Source organism: Piliocolobus tephrosceles, chromosome 2 (assembly GCF_002776525.5).
Source record: "Piliocolobus tephrosceles isolate RC106 chromosome 2, ASM277652v3, whole genome shotgun sequence".
Taxonomy (NCBI): Eukaryota; Metazoa; Chordata; class Mammalia; order Primates; family Cercopithecidae; genus Piliocolobus; species Piliocolobus tephrosceles.
This window is the reverse complement of record NC_045435.1, coordinates 76,294,007-76,314,449: the sequence shown is the minus strand read 5'-3', so window position 1 is coordinate 76,314,449 and position 20,443 is coordinate 76,294,007. Positions and strand designations below refer to the sequence as shown.

The following is a 20,443-nucleotide window of genomic DNA, read 5'->3' as shown; positions in this document are numbered from 1 at the left end:
TTTTTATAGTTTGAGGTCTTACATTTAAATATTTAGTCCATTTTTGAGGCAATTTTTGTATACGGTGAAAGGTAGGGGTCTGGTTTCTTTCTTGTGCATATAGTTAGCCAGTTATCCCAGCAATAAGAATAGGGTGTCCTTTTTCCATTGCTTAATTTGTTGACTTTGTCAAGATCAGACAGTTTGAGGTGTGAGGTTTTATTTCTGGGATTTTAAAAATTCTGTTCCATTGGTCTTTGCCTGTTTTCATACTAGTACCATGCTGTTTTGGTTAATGTAGCCTTATAGCATAGTTTGAAGTCAGATAGCATGATGCCTCTGACTGTGTTCTTTTTGCTTAGGATTGCTTTGACTACTTGGGCTCCTTTGTGGGTTCCATGTGAATTTTAGAATAGTCTTTTCTAATTCTGTGAAAAATGACATTGGTAGTTTGATAGGAATACTACTGAACCTGTAGATTGCTTCGGGCAGTATGGCCATATTAATGATACTGATTCTTCCAATCCATGAGCACACTGTGTGGTCTTTGATACTGGGTCCTGACCAGGCCAAGAAGACAGAGATAGACTGGTCCCTCAAATATTTTCTCTAATGTCTGGAGAATACATATTTTAGACTTTTCAGTGTGTATGGTCTCTGTTGCAACAACTCAGCTCTGCCATTACAGCATTAAAGCAGTCATATATAATACATAAACAAATGGGTGTGACTGTGGTCCAACGAAACTTTATTTACAAAAACAGACAATGGGCCAAATTTAGCCTGCAGGCTCTTGTTTGCCAAACCCAGCTCAAATCATCCTCAGACAAAATCTAGGAAGCTGCTAATAATAACAAGGCCATGCTCTGCTATACTGTTACTAAGCTATTGTCTCAGCATCAAATTCACCCTTTGGTCTTCTCCTCTGTGATAACTGGCACATTTATGTAGTGACAAGAAAGATGACCATCACATATTAAGTGGGGAAAAAAAATCACACTTTTTATAGAAATATCACTTTTTTAACAAAATACAATCCTCTATACATACATACATAATGTTGTATAAGGATTCATAAGTCTCAGAAAGGATAATACTGAAAGATTCATAGGGGTAACCTCTGGAAAATGGAATCAGGAGTAGGAAGAGAAGATTACTCTGATTTTTTGCTTTACATTCATTTGTAGTCTTTGAATTTATTTAAAGTAAGCAAATATTACCATTGTAGGTTAAAACAATAAAAAGGAATAAATCAGGTTGGAGTCTTAGCAATGCTGAAACATTTTTGTTAATCCATTTCCCCAGTTCCAACCTAAGCTTTACAGGGGTGCTACTTTCAAGCAATTATTCATTCACTCATTCTACACATATGGTAGGCATCCACTGTGGGCCAGACCCTAAGCTATGTGTGAGGAATTTATGAAGTTTAGGATCTAGGTGGAAAAACATAATTAAATAAGCTAAAATGGTAATTGAAACAGATAATGTACATGAAGGAGAGATGGCATCACTCATTTCCTTATTAATATATTTATTGGGTACTATATCCCATTATTGCTTGAGGATAAAATCTATGCCAGGGAATATAAAAAGATGAGACAGAGAAAATGATCGGAGTAAACATGCTGAGGACTTTAGACTCAGCATATAGGTGTTTGGTTCCTACCATATCATCTACATAATTTCCTTATAACTGCTATGAATATAAAATCACACCAGTTGTTTTAAAGGGACTGAAATTGAAATTCAATGAAACAAGGCATTTGTAAGTCTTCCTTGGCTAACTTTCTACATTGATAGTGACTTTTTTTTTTCTTTTTCACACTCTTAGAATCAGGGATGGGTTAGATGTTATGACCTTGCTGTTACTTCAGGCATCTTCTGTTACCATTTTCCCTAGAGGCCAAACGCAGAGACCATGTCTTCTGTATACGTTGGAGGCACTGTCTTTTGAGTTATACGCCATACACTTTCTCTGGAATTGGTTTGCCACTTCTAGGGATTGGCTACCTGTAGCCGTGTTTGTGTAATATGACAACAGACTCAGGCAAGTGATCCTAGCTGGGCCGGAATTCCTTCCTCACACACTTAGAACAGGAACAAAAGACAGTGGTCTAAATTTTACAGTGTATTAACTCAAGGGATGAAGAATTCCTTATGAACTAGACAGAGACAGACAAAGAACTTCAGACATAAAAGAATGGTACAGACAAGCAGAGAGAAGACTACCAAGAGCAGATCATTCTGTCCAGATGCCTATGATTTTTTGAGGTCTAGTTTCTTCCAAAGACGCTACTACATCCTTTGCTTGAGTTTTTTCCATATAACATCATTCTACACTTACATTTAATCTTCCCTTTTCACTTAAGCATCTATAAATTAAAGCATCACTAACTCATGCCTGTGTACATATCCCAAAATGTTTACTATTGCTTTCCTGACAGTAGGGATTTTTACCTGCAGTGCTTCAGAGCCAGAGCAAATCCTAATGTTATATTTTTTCTCCAGAATGTTTTCCCAGAAAGTTTCTATCAGTTTGCTATAAGTTGAATGCCACTTGTTGTCATTTCAGAACCTCATATACAGTATTCTTTAATAGCCAGAAACACAATTATAGTGGAGGACAGAAGATACAAGTCCACAGTCTTTTAACTGCCCTCTCCTGTGCCCTACAGGTCAATACGGTTTATATATCAAACGACCTTGGACAAGTTGTTTATCTTTTGAGCTTCAGTTGTCTCATTTGTATACAGGCAATTCTGTTGAATCTACAGTGCTGCTGGCAGGGTAAGTGAAAAACTCTTGGGAAAGTCCCTCACACATAGTCAATGTCATTTAAGGTGGCTCCTCCTGTGAGATTTTGCAATTAAGGATATCAGTCTTAGTTCATTTTGTGTTTTTATGAAGAAATACCTGAGGTGGTATAATGTATAAAGAAAAGAGATTTATTGGGCTCATGATTCTGATGGTTGGAAAATTCAAGATTGGGTATCTGCATCTGGTGAGGGCCTCAGGCTTCTTCATCATCTCATGGCAGAAGGCAAATTGAAGACAGTGTATGCACAATTCACATGGTGAGAGAGGAAGCAAGAGAGAGAGAGTAAAAGGGTGGGGGGATATCAGGCTTTTTTTTTTAACAACCATCTCTCCTGAAAACTAATAAAGTGAGAACTTGCTCAACCCAAAGGACAGGCATCAATCTATTCATGAGGGATCTGCCCTCCTGACCCAAATACCTCCCCCAGGCCCCACCTCCCAACATTGGGGATCAAATTTCAACATGTAGTTTTGAGAAGACAAACATCCAAACCATAGCATTCCACTCCTGGATTCCCAAAACTCATGTCCTTCTTACATGTGAAATATAATTGTTTCATCTCAATAGTCCCAAAAGTCTTAACTCATTTCAAAATCAAAATCAACTCACTAAGTTTAAAGTCCAAAGTTTCATCTGTGACCCAAGGTAATTTATTTCCAGCTATGCGCCTATAGGATCAAAAATAAGATGTTTGCTTTCAAGACACAATGGTTTCATGGGCACTGGGTAAACATTCCCATTCCAAAAGGGAGAAATTGGCCAAAAGAAAGAGAAAACAGGCCCCATGCAAGTCTGAAACTTAGCCGGGCTGACATTATATCTTAAAGCAACAGGATAATCTTCTTTGACTCCATGCCATACATCCTGGGTACTGCAAGGGATGGGCTAATGCCTCAGGAAGCCCTGCCCCTATAACTTTAGTGGGTGCAGCCCAAGTAGCTGCTTTCATTGGTTGGAGTTGAATGCCTGTGGCTTTTCCAGGTTGAGGTTATAAACTGCTGCTGCTGGTGGTGGCTGTATAACTTGGGAGTCCCTTGGTAGCTCTACTCCTGTAGCTCCACTAAGCACCCTGACAGAGATTCTGTGGTGGCTACACCTCTGTGGAAGGTCTCTGTCTATGCTTTCAGAGATTTATGAGTCATCTCTGAAATCCCCTGAAATCTACGAGTCATCAAGCCTCCACCACCCTTGCATTCTGGGTGCCTGCGGACTTAATGTCATGCAGACACTGACAAGGCTCATGGCTTGCACCCTCCAGAGAAGGAGCCTGAGCTTATATCTGGGGCCATTTGAGCCATGGCTGGAGCCAGAGGAGCTGGGATGCAGGGAGCAACATCCAGAGGCAGCCCAGGGCAGCAGTACCTTAGGCCTGTCACCTGAAACCATTCTGTCCACCTACACCCTCTGGGCCTGTGATAGGAAGGGTGGTCTTGAAGATCTTTGAAATGCCTTAAGGGCCTTTTTCTCATTGGCTTGACTATTAGCACCTGGCTCCATTTTAGTCATGCTAATCTCTTTAGCAATTTCACTGGACTGGGCAATAGCATTGGATTCATCTTCTGAAAAATGTTTCCTTTCCCACCAAATGGCCAAGCTGTAAATTTTCCGAACTTTTGCACTCTGCTTCTCCTTTAATTATAAATTACACCTTTAGGTCATTCCTTTGCTGCTGTAATTCAGCATAATCTGTTAAAAGTAGCCATGCCACTAACTGAGGTCTTTGCAGCCTAGAATTTTCATCCACCAGATACTCCAGCTCATCACTTTTAAGTTACAAAGCCCTAGGACATGGATACAATGCAGCCAAGTTATTTGCTTCTGTGTAACAAGGGTGACCTTTGCTCCAGTTCCCAGTAAGTTTTTCATTTTCATCTGAGACCTTGTCAGCATGGATTTTACAGTCTGTATTTCTATCAACATTTTGGTCACAACCACTTAGCCATTCTCTAAGAAGTTCAACACTTTTCCTTGTCTTTTTGTCTTCTTCTGAAACCTCCAAACTCTTCCAAGCGCCGCCCATTACCCTCAACCTCTGGGTACTAATTTTCTGTCTTAGTTCATTTTGTATTGCCACAAAGGAGTCACTGAGGCTGTGTAATTTTTAAATAAAGGGGTTTACGTGGATCACAATTCTAATGGCTAAAAAGCTCAAGATTGACCATCTGCATCTGTTGAGGGCCTCTGGCTGCTTACACTCATGGTGGAAGGTGAAAGGGAGCTTATGTATGAAGAGATCACACGACAGAGAGGAAGCAAGATGTCAACAATGTGCTAGTCTCTTTTCAACAATTAGTTCCCTTGGGAATTAACAGATGGAGAACTTATCCCCCAAAGGCAGGCACTAACCTATTCATGATGGATCTGCCTTCATGATCCAAACACCTCCCACCAGGCCCCACCTCCAATACTGGGGATCAAATTTCAACATGTGCCTTGAAAAGGACAAACAAATCAAGCATGATCCTTAGAAATACCACATGGTAGAGTGGAAAGAACATTTAAATGCTAGTCAGGAGACCTCTATTCTAGTTCCCTGTTCTCCCTAACTAGTTGCATGGCCATGCTGGTTACTTCTTTCCCAAAAAACCTGTACCTTCATGCATAAAGTGCAATTCCCTGTGCCCGAGTATCATCCCACATCATGTCATGGAAACCCCAACTTTAACTCACGATTCATCTTGAGTCCTGACTTCTTCAGCAAGGCCTCCTCAGTTTCCACAATCAGAGAACATTCCTTTTTTTTGCATAAATAAACACTGTACTTGAATCTCTCTTATGGGAATTATTAGGCTCAACCCTACTTTATAGATCTGGCACTACTCAATTCCTTCTTATTTGCAAACAAAGTTTAACATTTGCTGCATGTGTCCAACAAACATATTTAATTGGATAAGAAACTTGGCAGGTAATCAGTACTAGGCATACCATTTGCTTTTTTATGCTCAGAACCTAGAAAAGTGCCTGACACATGGTAAGTACTCAATAAATATTTGTTAAGTGAATAAATACCCAGACTTGATTAGGAAAGAGTATGTAAGGCAACAATTTCAAGGGAATATGTTTTTAGGCCAATTCAGTTTGCCAAAATCTAGGCCTTGATGTTAAAGGGAAGCTGAGGTTTACAGGAGTGGAGGGCCCCAACTCTGATGGCAAGGGCAGAAATCATCATTTATGAGACATAGTCCCTTGTTTGGTGGGGAACAGTTGGCAGCTGGCTACAGAATTCTACACAGTTCCACAGAAGATGATTTTGGATGTGGAGGGATTACTCCAAGCACACTTCTTATGAAGACCTATAATCAGTGGTCTTAACAAACACAAGTGATTAATATTTGTTGACTTCATGACACATTTATTTTCTTTAGAGCACTTACCACAGTTTACTCTAATTTTATTCATCTTTTTAGTACATTTTGTTTTTTTTGTTCTTGGTAGTATCCTCAATAAAGTATGAGTTCTGTTGGAGAAGGAACCATGATTCCCTGTCCATTGTTGTACATCCACTGCCTAGCACAGAGTAGATGAAGCTCAACAAATGTTGGATGAATAAATATGCATATGGTGTGATGGATGGATGGTTGAGTGGATAAACAGATGGAAAGAGGCCAGCTAGTTACCCAGACAAGCTTCTGGGTTGTGAATCTAAATAATAAAACAAGTTCAACAACAACAAAAATAATCCTATTACATTATAGGCTGGATGAAAGGCTCACCTACTGCCTTACACCATTTGTGCTGCTCTAACAAAATACCTGAGAACAGGTGATTTACAAAGAACAGAAAATTATTTCCCACAGATCTGGGAACTCCAAGATCAAGGTCCTAGTGTCTGGTTTCTGGTGAGGGTAGTCTTCTGCTTTCAAAATGGTAACTTGTTGCAGCTCCTTTGGAGGAAATGAGTGCTGCGTCCTCACATGGCAAAAGCAGCAGAGCAAAAAAGGGACCTGTCTAGTTCCTGCGGCCCTTCTGTAAGAGCACCACTCCATTTGGGAGGCGATCATCTCCCAGTGGCGACATCTCTTAATATTGTTGCACTGGGGATTCAGTTTTAACATGAAATCTGGAGGAGACACAAATATTCAAACCATAGAACCCACTTAGAGATGACAGAATAACGAATATGTATGAATTAAAATGAATGGAACAACAACAGTAACAACAGCCATCACTTACGTAGCGCTTACTGTGTTCCAGGCATCGTTCTAAATGCTTTACATATATGAATTCTCAATTCCTAATACAAAAAAGTGAGTGTTCCTTCTTGATCTAGAGCCAAGACTGCATCTATCAAAATGGGAATCTGACCATCTCTCCCATCTGCTCCCCACCTCAAGTACATCAGTGGCCTACATGACCATGCAACAATTCATTCCAGAAGTAAACTTAACCTCTCACTAAGTGCCCAACCAAAGAGACTGCATGGTTTCCCAGTAGGAAAATCTGAAGAATCAATTTGCAATTTGTTTCCTGCAAAACTGTCATTCCTCTGTTCATACCCATCACTGGAGAAATTACTTTTCAGACCATTCTACGGCTTGGGAATACTAAATAAGCCCTAATGAGTTCAAAAGTCGGTAATGACAGTACTAATTCAGTGGCCTGTTTGGTAGAGTCAGTCTCCCTTCTTCAAAAGCAAAATAGGATTATCAAGTGAGCTGGGAGAATTTTCTTTACATGATTGATGGGTGGAAAAAGTAGTCACTTTTGAAGTGCCACAACATATATCTCCCGTGTTCTCTTTCTTCTTTTGACATCCACGAGCAATTGAAGGGAAGGGAGCCTCTTAGAATGACCAACGAAGTGAAGGTGACAGCCCTTTCTCTGCTATCTACCACTGGAGTGACATGCTGGTGCTTGAATAGTTGAGAGCTGACATGAGTGTCTTTGATGGGCTGCTTTGATGCTTGGTTCAGTGTGTATCTGCCACCAGTCAGGCCACACAGGCTTTGGGTGAAACATACATCTAAGGAGACAAGTGTTACTGTTTCTTAGAAGCCAAGGGCCTGTGGACCTGTGTGAGAAGATCTGTTGTCTGAGCTCTGGGGTCGGGGTAAGGTCCTCAAGGTGGAAGTGAAGGAAACCAAGGAGCAAAGCAAGTTGAAGCAGGTAAGAAACACCGAATATGATTTCAAAACAGTTTCTCATCATACTCATCCATAATGACCGATTAACCACAATGTTCAGACTGACAACTAGGAGATCATTAGCTTCTTGGCCTCAGCTCACTGATACAGAAGCAGACAGTCCTCTCCTTGGAAAAGGCCACTGCTCTACAGTAGCTTACTTTGTAAAGGAATCTTTGCAACTACAAGTAATTCAACTGAAACAGAGTTGACACTCAAAAACCTTAAGAAAGCAGGGATTATCAGGCAGGTGAACAGTTTCATTCTTAAGAGCTCACTCTTTCTGAATTCTCCTAAAGCCCATCCAGGCAAGGACATATCAGTTTGTTATCTGAAGGAAGAAACATGCTTTGAAGATTTATAAGGAGGAAGGGTCTTTGGCTTACTGACAAGAAAGTAAAAGACTTTCTAGAGTTGTAAGCAAAATGTCTCTGTTCAGGATCTAGAACCTGCTAGCTGGAGAACAGATGGCTGCCACTTTTTGGCACCTGGAGTGATGAGGAGTTGGGGAAGGAAGAGGGTGTCATCCATGTGATCTGGCACAGAACATTCTTCTCTGGAGCCACTCTTATACAGAAGAAAACTGGGATGTTTGGGGGGTTTACTGTATAATGTGGTTTGAATCTGTGTCTCCGCCCACATTTCATGTGGGATTTTAATCCTCAATGTTGGAAGTGGGGCATGGTGACAGGTGATTGGATCACCAGGTGGGTGGTTTCTCATGAATGATTTAGCACCATCCCTTTGGTGCTGTTCTCACGATAGTGAGTTACCATGGTTGTTTAAAAGTGTGTGGCAGCTCCCCTGTTGCCTTTCTTCTCCTGCTCCCACCACATGAGATGTCTCACTCTCCCTTTCCCTTCGCCATGACTGGAAGCTTGGTGAGACCTCCCCAGAAGCCAAAGCTGCTACGCTTTCTGTATGGCATACAGAACTGTGAGCCAATTAAATCTCTTTCCTTTATAAATTACCCAGTCTCAGATAGTTCTTTATAGCAATGTGAGAACAGACAAATACACCATAGTACCTCTAACCTGCTAATTAAGTCAGGAGTCTCCCCTTTGGTAGCTGCTACCCACAGGCTCCACTACTGGTGAGCCATAGAAGACAGACAAAGGCATTTTAAGAAACAGTACAACAACAATATCCAGATACATCTGCAACCAAGTAACAGTAATCCCTCCCAGAAGCTATGCCTAGTATGTTGTAGACACTGAACACGTATCTGTTAAATGAATGAAAATGAATTAATAAGTGATTATACAGTGTAGTTGTTTCATAATTGTAACTGGTTTATACTGATTCAGTTACATCTGCTTAGTACCATGTGAGTTTTGATTACATAAAGATCAAGAGTCTTTGTATGACATGGCCTCAGAACACAAGTCAACTTCTTCATCTGGTTCTCAACCTAAGAAATAATGATCTGCTGCAAGGACAGGCTGGCCATGGTAGAAGTACAAAGCAACATTTTTATCTACATAGTACTTTAGAGATAATGTAAAAGATTTTCAACATGATGGTTTTACAATGTCTACATTAAGGCTTGGCTTTTAACTAAAAACTATGTGAAACATGACAGCATTTCTAGATTGATTCCGCTCAGAGATGCTTGTATTTCACACATATATCTCAGACCAAGGGTAAGGGTGGTAAGAACAAGTCACTAGGAGACCAGCAAGAGTGGATTAATGAATGGAGGAAATGGAAAGGAAAGCGAAACACTGCTAAACTCATCCCAGCTCCAGCAAGAGGGGCCAAGATATCTGAGCTAGCTGGAACAGCAAAATAATAATGAAAATCATAACAATAATGGCATTCACTGTGAGCAGAAGAACCTGTAAGCAGACCACAAATATCAGTGCTAAGGGTCTTCATAACTGATTATAATGAACTTCCTCATGTAATCTCAGGGAGCAGGAAAGAGAAAATAGATTGTGCATCTGTTCAAACTAAACGTATTTCAAGCTGGAACCAGCTTGGTGCCAAAGACATCTCTGTCACAGAGAAGGAAAAATTCCAAAAGGAAGAAAAATTCCGCTTCATGCTCAACCTGGAGAGCAAGATTAGGTAACCACTGCCTCACTTACGAGGCAATGCGTCGGTTTTCTATGGCTGCAGTAACAAATTACCACAAACTTAGTGGCTTCAAACCACACCAATTTCTTATCTTGCTCTTCTGGAAGTTGGGGGTCTGACACAGGTCTCCAGGTGTGGGCAGAGCTGACACCTTGAGTCTGACACAGGTCTAAAATCAAGATGTGGGCAGAGTTGAATTCCTTTCCAGAGGCTTCTTTTCCAGTTTCTAGAGTCTACCTACATTCCTTGGCTCATGGCCTCTTCCTTCATCTTTAAAGCCAACAATAATGGGACAAATCCTTCTCACATCACATCACTCTGACCTGCTTTTCTGCCTCCCTCCTCCACTTCTAAGAATCCTTGAGATTACACTGAGCCCACCTGGACAGTCTAACATAATCTTCCTATTTTAACATCAGCTATTGAGCAACCTCAATTCCATCTGCAACCTTAATTCCCCACTGCATGTAACGGAACACAGCCACAGTTTCTGGGGATTAGGACACGGACATATTTGGTAGGAGTGGGGTATTCTATCCAGTGATCCCTAACCTCTGTGCCACACAGCAGGAGGTGAGTGGTGGGTGAGTGAGCATTACTGCCTGAAGTTAGCTTCCTATCAAATCAGTGGCAGCATTCAATTCTCATAGGAGCAAGAACCCTAATGTGAACTGCACATGCAAAGGATGTAGAATGCAGGCTCCTTATGAGAATCTAATGCTTAATGATATGAGGTGGAACAGTTTCATCCTGAAACCACTCCCTCCACCACCTGGTCTGTGGAAAAATTGTCTTCCATGAAACAGGTCCCTGTTGTCAAAAAGGTTGAGGACTGCTGTTCTATACTGCCCACTACAGGCATCAATGTTTCAAATTTACTTAAAAGTCTGTTCAACTCCAGCTACCACAAATACAAGTAAGCACCTCTCATTTGTGTAAACGGTGTATGTGTAAGGTGTGAGAATCCTATCTTATCTTGCTAGGCAGAGCTGAATATATGTGCTCTCAGAGGCCCCAAAATTCCGGAAAAACAAAATTTAAAAAAATAATATTGAAGATTAAAAAACAGACAGTGTTACCGAGTGAAGTTTCTAAGAGAGTCTACCCACTAACAGACTTTTCCCCATCTCAAGTTCTCAATCATTCATTTTGTTACATGTTTTATATTTGACGAATGATATGTAATGCATTTCATTGCTGTTAGCAGTCTAGACACTTATGAGAAATTAAAACCCCATTAAGTGTGAAAGTATCTAAACAATAGCAGATCTGCCTTCCACTGAATATATTTTGGGATGACAGCTCTGCTTCATCTGACTCCTCAACAAGAACAGCTTATGAAACTCACGGTTTTAGTGACAGGGCCCAACCGGCACCTATTTTTGTAGCATCTGGAAAAAAAATGCCCGCATAGGCAATACATCTGATACAGAAATGAAATTAAATAGAACCATATTGAGGCATCAACCACTCAGATCCATTTCCTTGTTTCCTAGGCTGAGATACCCTAATTGAAGGTGGCATTCCAAGGTTAAATCCTAGCTCTGACAGCATCTCCTGTCAGACACCTGTCGAAATGTAATAAGACACCTATGAAAGGGAAGTGATGCCAAAGCCACATCATATTTCCCTACACCTTGATTCCTAACTTGCAGGATTCATGTCACCAAGCAAACAGAGTGGTAGCTGGGTGCCATTGGCACTGTGCCACCATTTGCAGGTGAGGGAGGGAAGGGGAGGGAGGGAAGGGGAGGCAGGGAAGGGGAGGGAGGGGGAGAGAGAGAGAGAGAGAGAGAGAGAGAGAGAGAGAGAGAGAGAGATAGAAGAGAGAGAGAGACAGCACTGCAAAAGGAAGCACCCAAGCGTTTAAGTTTAGCAAATGATTATGAGCATAAAAGGACAACTCTGAATGGACTTAAATGTTAGGATTTCATCCCTAGAGTCTTGATCATGATCAGAAGCAGGGAATTATTTTTAATATCTGTTTTACATAATTAAGGGGTGGTAGCTTTCATGCAGATGAGCTTTTGAATGCTCGCAACACCAAATGGGCTTCATTAGCTTAGCTGGGCAATTACGAAGCAGGAAGTAAAAAGCTGAGATAAAGACTTATCTCAAAAAGGTCTGAAGCAGGGCGTGTTGATAGCCAAGAGGCACAACGATGCATTTTGTACATTTATTACTTCAGAGGCAAAACTTCTAGGATTCTAGATAGCTTTGAAAGCAGTGCATGCATTCCATTTAACACCCAAATGAAACAGGTGGTATGTTTAAAGATCTGTAGAAAGTCTTGAAGTAGTTCCCACACATTGGAAGGTTTTACCAAACCTTCTCTATTTATTCTAAATGCTTTTTCTATTGTTTTTCAATTGCTTCTCTCATTTTCTGCCCATGTGCATTTCAGAGAAAATTGGAGAGCTTAAAATGCAACTAAATATAACCCCTGCACTAAGCAAACAGTGAATAAATCCTTAAGAAATTATTTTTGAAGCATATTCTTTCTCATTTGATTAAAAAACTGCAATATCACATACGAGTCTTGCTCAGGAGAAAGGCTATTTGTTTACAAGACGACCAAGCATGTAGAGGGAATGCTGAGGCTGAAGGGACTGAATCCCATTCTCACTATTTCAATACAGATGTTTTTCTAGATAATCAGCCTCGTTGCAAGTTAAAGAATCAAACATAAATCAGATCTCTCACAGGTTGAGAAAAGGCAAAACCACAGCCTGTTAGTTCTGTAAAAGAACCATTCTAGTTGGCCTATCTGGTGCAACCACCTTGTTTAAAAGACAGTAGACTGAATCCAGCAAAAGTTTATTGACTTGGTCCAGAATATTACTGAGCCACCACCACAGCCAGGCTTACATCCCAGAACTCCTGTTTCCCATCCTGAGCTGTCTATATTCTTCCATGTCACCTCCCCAGGCAGCTGGTTTTGGGAGGAAGGGAATCATAAAAAGACCAGAAATAACATACACCTTGAAGGAGTTGACGCAGGATTTTTTTCTTGCAAGTCAGGGACCTCTGGCCAGTGACACCCTGCCCAGGCCTCGCTCAGCCATGCTACTTGCTATAGGAGATGGTCCGCCCACTTAGCCCACTCAGGCCGAGTCTGACTTGCACACTAGTCCCCAAGTTCTTGTCCTGCGCCCAAGCAGAATGAGGATACAGTGACAATCAAAGAGTGAAAAAGGCAAGGAGTTTTATTGAGTGATGAAAACAGCTTTCAGCAGAGTGGGGATGCAGGGGTGGTCCCCCTACCTGAAGGCAGGAAAGTCCACCCAATTTGTCTGAGTCTGGGGTTTTTATAGGCTCAGAATAGGGGAGGGGCAGGCCATAGGTAGTACTGGAAAAAGCACCATTAGATTGGTTAAGAAGGCATTACTCAGAAAGAATCAATCACGAAAGACCAGGCAAACAGAAACAGAAGTTCTCACTCTGGGTCGCAGGTTTCATCCAGGACCAGCAGTCTGGTCTTTCAGCCTTTAGGCTGTTTCTGTTGGTTTGGAGGTGGGGTTTCACTGGGGACCCGCCTCTTTCTGACTAGGTATTTGGCTGCCTCCTGTTATCCTCAGAGTCATCCGTTCGTCAGTTTGTTTTCTGTGTATCCTCCTTTCTCACAAACATTCCAGTGGCAGGTTTCTGTTTTGTTCTGTGTGTTTCCTTTCCTTCTCCCCAGTTCAAGCTGAAGCAGATGCGTGGACAAAGAGAAGCAAACTGCTGGCTAAATAGAGAGCACAGAGTGTCATGGAATCAGAGGAAATGGTTTTAGGCACCAGACAGTAGGAAAAGCTCAGGCTGGGGAAGGGGCAGGAAGATGCAAGAGGGAATGACTTTAGGGTATAAACAGAATAGAAATGGCCAGGCATAGTGGCTCGTGCCTATAATCCTAGCACCTTGGGAGGCTGGGGCAGGAGGATTCCTTGAGGCTAGGAGTTCACAGCCAACCTGGCCAACATAGTGAGACCCTATCTCTATTATTATGAAAAGAAAACAAAACAAGGAATAGAAGAACTTAAGTCCTTAAAGAATTAGGGTCCCCATCTAGAGTACCAGGTGGCCAGGTGAAAACATACCCAAATATCAAGTGAGGACACCCATTGGCCAGCACCCCCAAACTTTAGTCCAGTTATTACACCCAACTTGGACTGGCAATTTATCCCTTACAGGGAATTCAACAGCTTATGGTCTGGGAAATCTAGCAGCCCCTCCAAACAGAAGATAACGAACTTAAATGGAATAGCAGGAAGGGGGAGCTTTACCCCTTGACCATGATGGGTCTAAATAGAATGAGCTAGGAATTTCCCTAGGAGCCCAGGGTAGTACTAAAAAAGGGCACACCGCCCCCAATGTATATTGCGTTCATTTGGGAGCTATCTAGTCCCAGTTTTCCAAGACAGGCTCCAGAGAAAACAGGTGAACCCTGAACAACATGGGTTTCAACTGTGTGGGTCCACTTACACATGGATTTTCTTTCACCTTCACTACCTCTGAGACAGCAAGACCAACCCCTCCTCTTCCTTCTCCTTTACAGCCTACTTAATGTGAAGACAATAAGGATGAAAAATATTTATGATGATCCATTTCCACTTAATAGTAATTACAATTCCTCTTTCTGATTTTCTTACTAATATTTTCTTTTCTCTAGCTTACTTTATTGTAAGAAGACAGTATATAGGCCGGGCGCGGTGGCTCAAGCCTGTAATCCCAGCAATTTGGAAGGCCGAGACGGGCGGATCACGAGGTCAGGAGATCGAGACCATCCTGGCTAACACGGTGAAACCCCGTCTCTACTAAAAAATACAAAAAACTAGCTGGGCGAGGTGGCGGGCACCTGTAGTCTCAGCTACCTGGGAGGCTGAGGCAGGAGAATGGCGTAAACCCGGGAGGCGGAGCTTGCAGTGAGCTGAGATCCGGCCACTGCACTCCAGCCCAGGCGACAGAGCGAGACTCCGTCTCAAAAAAAAAAAAAAGAAGACAGTATACAATACATACAACATACAAAATGTGTTAATTGATTGTGTTATCAGTAAGGCTTCTGGCAAATAGTAGTTAAATTTTGGGAGAGTCAAAAGTTATATGTAGACTTCTGACTGCCTGGGGGTCAGCACCCCAATCCCTGTGATGTTCAAGGGTCAATTGTATTCTGTTAGCTCACCAATGTTTATCTGATCTTATACTTGTCCTAACTTCTAATATGGAAAGGACAGGCCAGTAATATAGTAGAGTGCTTAGATCTGACTGTTGACCACTGGCACTCAAAGCCTCTCCAGTAAAACTGCCTCTGCCTTTTCACCCCATCTCCCACTGTGCCTAAAACCCAACACTCCAGCCAAAGAGTAATCATGTGCTCTTGCCTGAACATACCCCATACTTCTCTCCTACTAGTCCTTGCTCATGCCAGTCTTCCTACCTCAAAGGTTCTCGCTTTGTTCTGTTTACCTCTTGATAACTTATCCATCTACCAACCAAGAATTCTTAACATCTGAAATGATTCACAAATGGAATGGGATGGGCTCAAATGATAAAAATAATAACAGCTAATTTGGTGTCAGGAACTGTGCTAAGCATGTGGAATACATTATTCCCATAATTACCCAAGAGGGAGCTATAATAATCCTCATTTCATAGATGAGGCCCAGGAAGTTCAAAGAACATTCCCAAGGTCACTCAGCTGGGATTCTGACCCAATTAGTAGGACTTTAGAGCTGGGCTATTAACCTGCACCCTCTATGCCTCTAATGGTCCTTCTAACACTGTGACCCTGGCATTTTATAATGTAACTGTTTCTCCATAGAGAATGCCCCCAGAGCGGTGTAACCCGCCTTACTCTGGAAGTTATCTCACTGGCCTCACCCGACATATTTACATACTTTTTTCAACGCACGAAATACAGATGGTCTCCAACTTCCAATGGTTCATCTCAAAATTTTTTGACTTTTTGATGGTTTATTGGGGGTATTAAATGCATTTTAACTTATGATAAGTTTATTGGGACATAGCTCCATCATACGTCTTACAGCATGTATACTGGGTAAGGTTCATGAAAGCAGAAACTCTGGCTGATTTACCCACAATCAGACTGTCTGAGCTGCAGCAGATATGAAAGTGTTTTTCTTGAATGAACATCTTTCATGCTTCACACAGTAGCAGTGCTGTGTAAATGGTTGTGGTGTGTGTTGAATACTGCTACCCAAACAATTATAAGGAACATCAGTCACAGTTTTTCACAGTAGCAGACTGGAACCCCCTTTCTTCACTGGGAGTGCTGCCCTGACCCTGACAATCAGGCCAACTAGACAGTCTGTTCCCATCAGGCTCAATATAGGACTGAAAAACTATCTTCTCCAACCAAGTTGTTTGCATCACCTGAGGTCAGGAGTTCAAGACTAGCCTGACCCCCATCAATATGGTAAAATCCCGTCTCTACTAAAAATACAAAAATTAGCCAGGCACGGTGGCAGCTGCCTGTAGTCCCAGCTACTCAGGAGGCTGAGACAGGAGAATTGCTTGAACCCGGGAGGCAGAGGTTGCAGTGAGCTGCGACCGTGCCACTGTACTCCAGCCTGGGTAACAGCGCAAGATTCTGTCTTTAAAAAAAATAAAATTAGGCTGGGCATGGTGGATCACACCTGTAATTCCAGCACTTTGGGAGGCCGAGGCAGGTGGATCACGAGGTCAGGAGATCGAGACCATCCTGGCTAACATGGTGAAATCCCATCTCCACTAAAAGTACAAAAATTAGCCAGGTGTGATGGCGGGTGCCTGTAGTCCCAGCTACTCAGGAGGCTGAGGCAGGAGAATGGCGTGAACCTGGGAGGTGGAGCTTGCAGTGAGCCGAGATCGTGCCTCTGCACTCTAGCCTGAGCAGCAGAGCGAGATTCCATCTCAAAAAAAAAAAAAAAAAGTTATTTGTGATTTTTTGAAATCATTAAATTCTTCACTGGTATTACTGTTCAAACAAAATCACTTGCTTTGACATTTGGACAAGTTTAGAGTTGTGTCATTTTAAAAAGCTGGTTTTTAAAAATCATAAGTTGTTTCCACCTGCAGGCATAGGCAGAGGAGCCTTCCTCCCTCACTACACTGACCCTGAGTGGTTCCAGTCCCATCACTCCAGAAACCCCTCTGTGTTCTTGTATCAAAAAACCACACATCACTGGGATTGCTCTGTCATAGGGTAGAAGGGGCTCGAGGACAAAGTTTAGCTTAAAACCAGAGTGAATTTATTTCTATCACTTACGGTTAAATCATGACTTCTTTTCTAATCCCTAAAGCTAAAAAGTAGAGTCATGCTGGAGACACACCATCATCTATGTCAACCAGACAAAATTAAAACAAAGGCCAATATCTCCTTGTTTCACTTAATTTTGTTCTCGTTACTGCATGTGTGACACCAAGAACCACTTGCCCTTTGGACAAAAGAGTAGTTATATATAAGTCATGTACAGGTCCTGTTTCCACAGGCCAGGAACATGTAACAGCTCAAATTCTTGTTGACTCTATTTCCGAAATAGAGTCTGAATATGTACACTTCTATCTGTCTTAAAGTACCTCCCCCTCCAGACTACCATTGCTTCTCACCTGCGGAGTAGGGCAGTATCTGCTCTTAACTGACCTGCCAGCCTCCCCTCCCTATTCTAATCCTTTCTGTACACAGCCGCCAGAAGGGCTTGACACAAATGTAAAGCAGGGAACCTCGACCCTGTGCTTCAATGATTTTTCATTGCATGAGAATAACCAAGCACATTACATGGCCTGCAACGCCCTGCAAAAAGTGATGTGGCACTGTACAGATGGTCATGTCCACCTTGGGCCACTATCCCTCATACCTCCTGCACCCTGGGCTCACTGGCTTCCTCTCACACCTGAGCACTTTTTCCTCCTTTGGCCTGGAGCTCTCTTCTTTCATCTCTCCAGGGCTGATTCTTGTTCATCTGTTAAGTTTCAGCTAAGTGTCACCTTCAGAAAGTCCTCTCTCTACCTCCCCTTTCTACAAAGGTCTCTGCCTTCCCTCACCCACCCCATGCTATTTTCTATTTCATTACATATTTTTTTCTTCCTGTTCCTTTTTACACAAACTGCAATGATTGTCTTTATATATTGACTTATTTATCTTCAATTTTGCCTACCGGAATGTAAGTTCCATGAGGGCACAGCCCTTGTTTATCTTGTTTGGCACTGTACCCCCTATAAACCTGCAAGACATCACATGGATATAAACAATATCCATGCAATGAATAAATTAATGAATGCCAAGTTCCATCACATTCCAAGGTCTGCCATTATCTGGGCCCTTGCCATCCTTTCTAGACTTACCAACCCGCGCTCTCCCACGTGGACAATTACACAAGGCACACTGAGCCACTTGTTGCAGGAATAGGTTACTTTTTCTTCCCTCTGAAATTTTATACCTGCTGTTAGCTCTTGCTAGGATGCTTTTCTTCCCTTCCCCACTCAAGTCTAATTCTGCTCAATGATCAGTTAATTGTTACTTCCTCTAGGATTTCAAAAGAATTTTTGAATGCACCAAGGCAAAGTTAAATGTGGCAACAATCTGTCAGAATAGCTGCCTTTTGGTGGGTGAGTCCCAGAAGTACACAAATCATGGCTAAATCATACCTTTATCTTCAATACACTACCTGGCACACAATAGGTGTTCAATAAGAGTTAGGCAAATGAGTGAGCTTAACTAAATTATTTACTGACAACTAGCAACATCTCAATCACTATGCTCAGTGTAGACTGAGGCAGAAGGTTGTCAATGTTGGCAGCAGCAAAGCCTGCTTAAGCATAATAACTAAAACTGCATTGCACAGAAGTCCACTGAGTGCAGAAGCATAAAGTTTTGAGGGTATGTGAAAGGAGGAAAGACAAAGTTCAGGTGAGACATGGAAGCAACAAGAAATGCAACATGGAGCAAGTCAGCCAGCACTTTCTGCTTTCACTTCTATCACTTTGGAAACATTTAGTCCAGAATGATCTGGGGGTTCTTACTTATGGTTCTAAGACAGCCTCCACATTCCTCAGCATGTGCAGTCACAATCACCATCTCCCCAAGAAGGCACAAAGTAAGCGTCTGTATATCCAAAGTTGGCTCTTTTGGAAAATTAGTGTTAAATAAGAACTTAAAAAAAAAAAAAAAACGCTTCACCTTTATGTGTAATAAAGGTGATAAAGCACCGCTTAACAATCAAGGTCACCCATGTCAATAACACTCCCTATGCAAAGCTTCATATCTATTTAATTCCTAACTTCATAAAGACCATTGTCACTAACATCATTACAGGATTTAAGGGAGAATGACATAAAGAGGATGTGCAGGATAATTTTCAAAATAAAAGAGAAAGAAATGACACATCTACAGATCAAACCACACAAGTCCTGTGTTTGATAAAATCACAATTATAGATTTGGTGCATTTAACCAGTCATACACACCATGCATCTGTGAAGGTGCCATATGGGGGAGTTGTGGAAAGTCAAATAATTCCTAAACTTTTTCTTTCTGAGTGCATGTGACAATGAATATTATTTACCCCTGTAGTACAGAAATTATAAAGCTTACAACCCCATTGCTTCTTTTTAATAAAAGCTAACACATCACAGCTTCCCACTTGACCCAGCTCCTTGGTCTTTGCACATTCTCCTCTCTGGGCAGCTCTCTCCCAGTTTTACTCTCTACCACATGAAAGGAGACAGCTGTGTTTCTAGAGCTGACAGACTTGTTTTTACTTGATAAACACACTGCATATTGTAGGGGAGGGAAAGATCACCCCATTCCCCTCCTTAGTTCTTACGTGGGCTCTTTGGCCCAATCCAGGAACCAAATTGACACAACACAGATTAACAAAGAAAGGTATACACATTTTATTAATTTTGCACATACATGGGAATCTTCACAAGAGAGTGAAGTTCAAAGAAGTGACCAAAGCAACATGCTTTTATACATTTTAGACAAAAACAAACAAAAAAAACCACGATAAATTTGTGAAGAAATGACAGGATAAAAAGGCATCTGGCTAGGGAAAATAAGTTCTATGGAAGTGACCAGAAGCTGTATGAGTGTGAAACAAGTCAAAGATAAGGATTATTTCAGGAAGTGTATTTGTTCGGACACATTGCAGCATCTAATCACAGTCTCCAGTGATAAGGAGTATTCTCTTACCCTTGTATGGAGAAGGCAGCCCTCCCAAAAGACTCTTTATGGCTTGCTACGTGTACAAAAAGACTGGTCAGCTAGCCCTCTGCAATTATAGTTTTTCCAACGTTTTCAGCTCGAAATAATCAACATACCAATTTGGCATATTCTGGGATGGCATGTCCTTCATGCTTCAGGAATGTTTTCCTTTGTGCTTTAATATTAAGTTCCAACCAATTTTAATTATATGTTGCTTGTGCATAATATTGCCACTTCTTTTTTTTTTTTTTTTTTTTTTTTT

General features: G+C 41.6%; 1 protein-coding gene across 1 annotated transcript in view; it reads right to left on the bottom strand.

Moving 5' to 3' along the window:
• The window catches only part of FHIT (fragile histidine triad diadenosine triphosphatase), a 1,513,705-nt gene that overhangs the window by 353,067 nt on the left and 1,140,195 nt on the right, over positions 1-20,443 (bottom strand). The gene's annotated exons all lie outside the window — the stretch shown is intronic.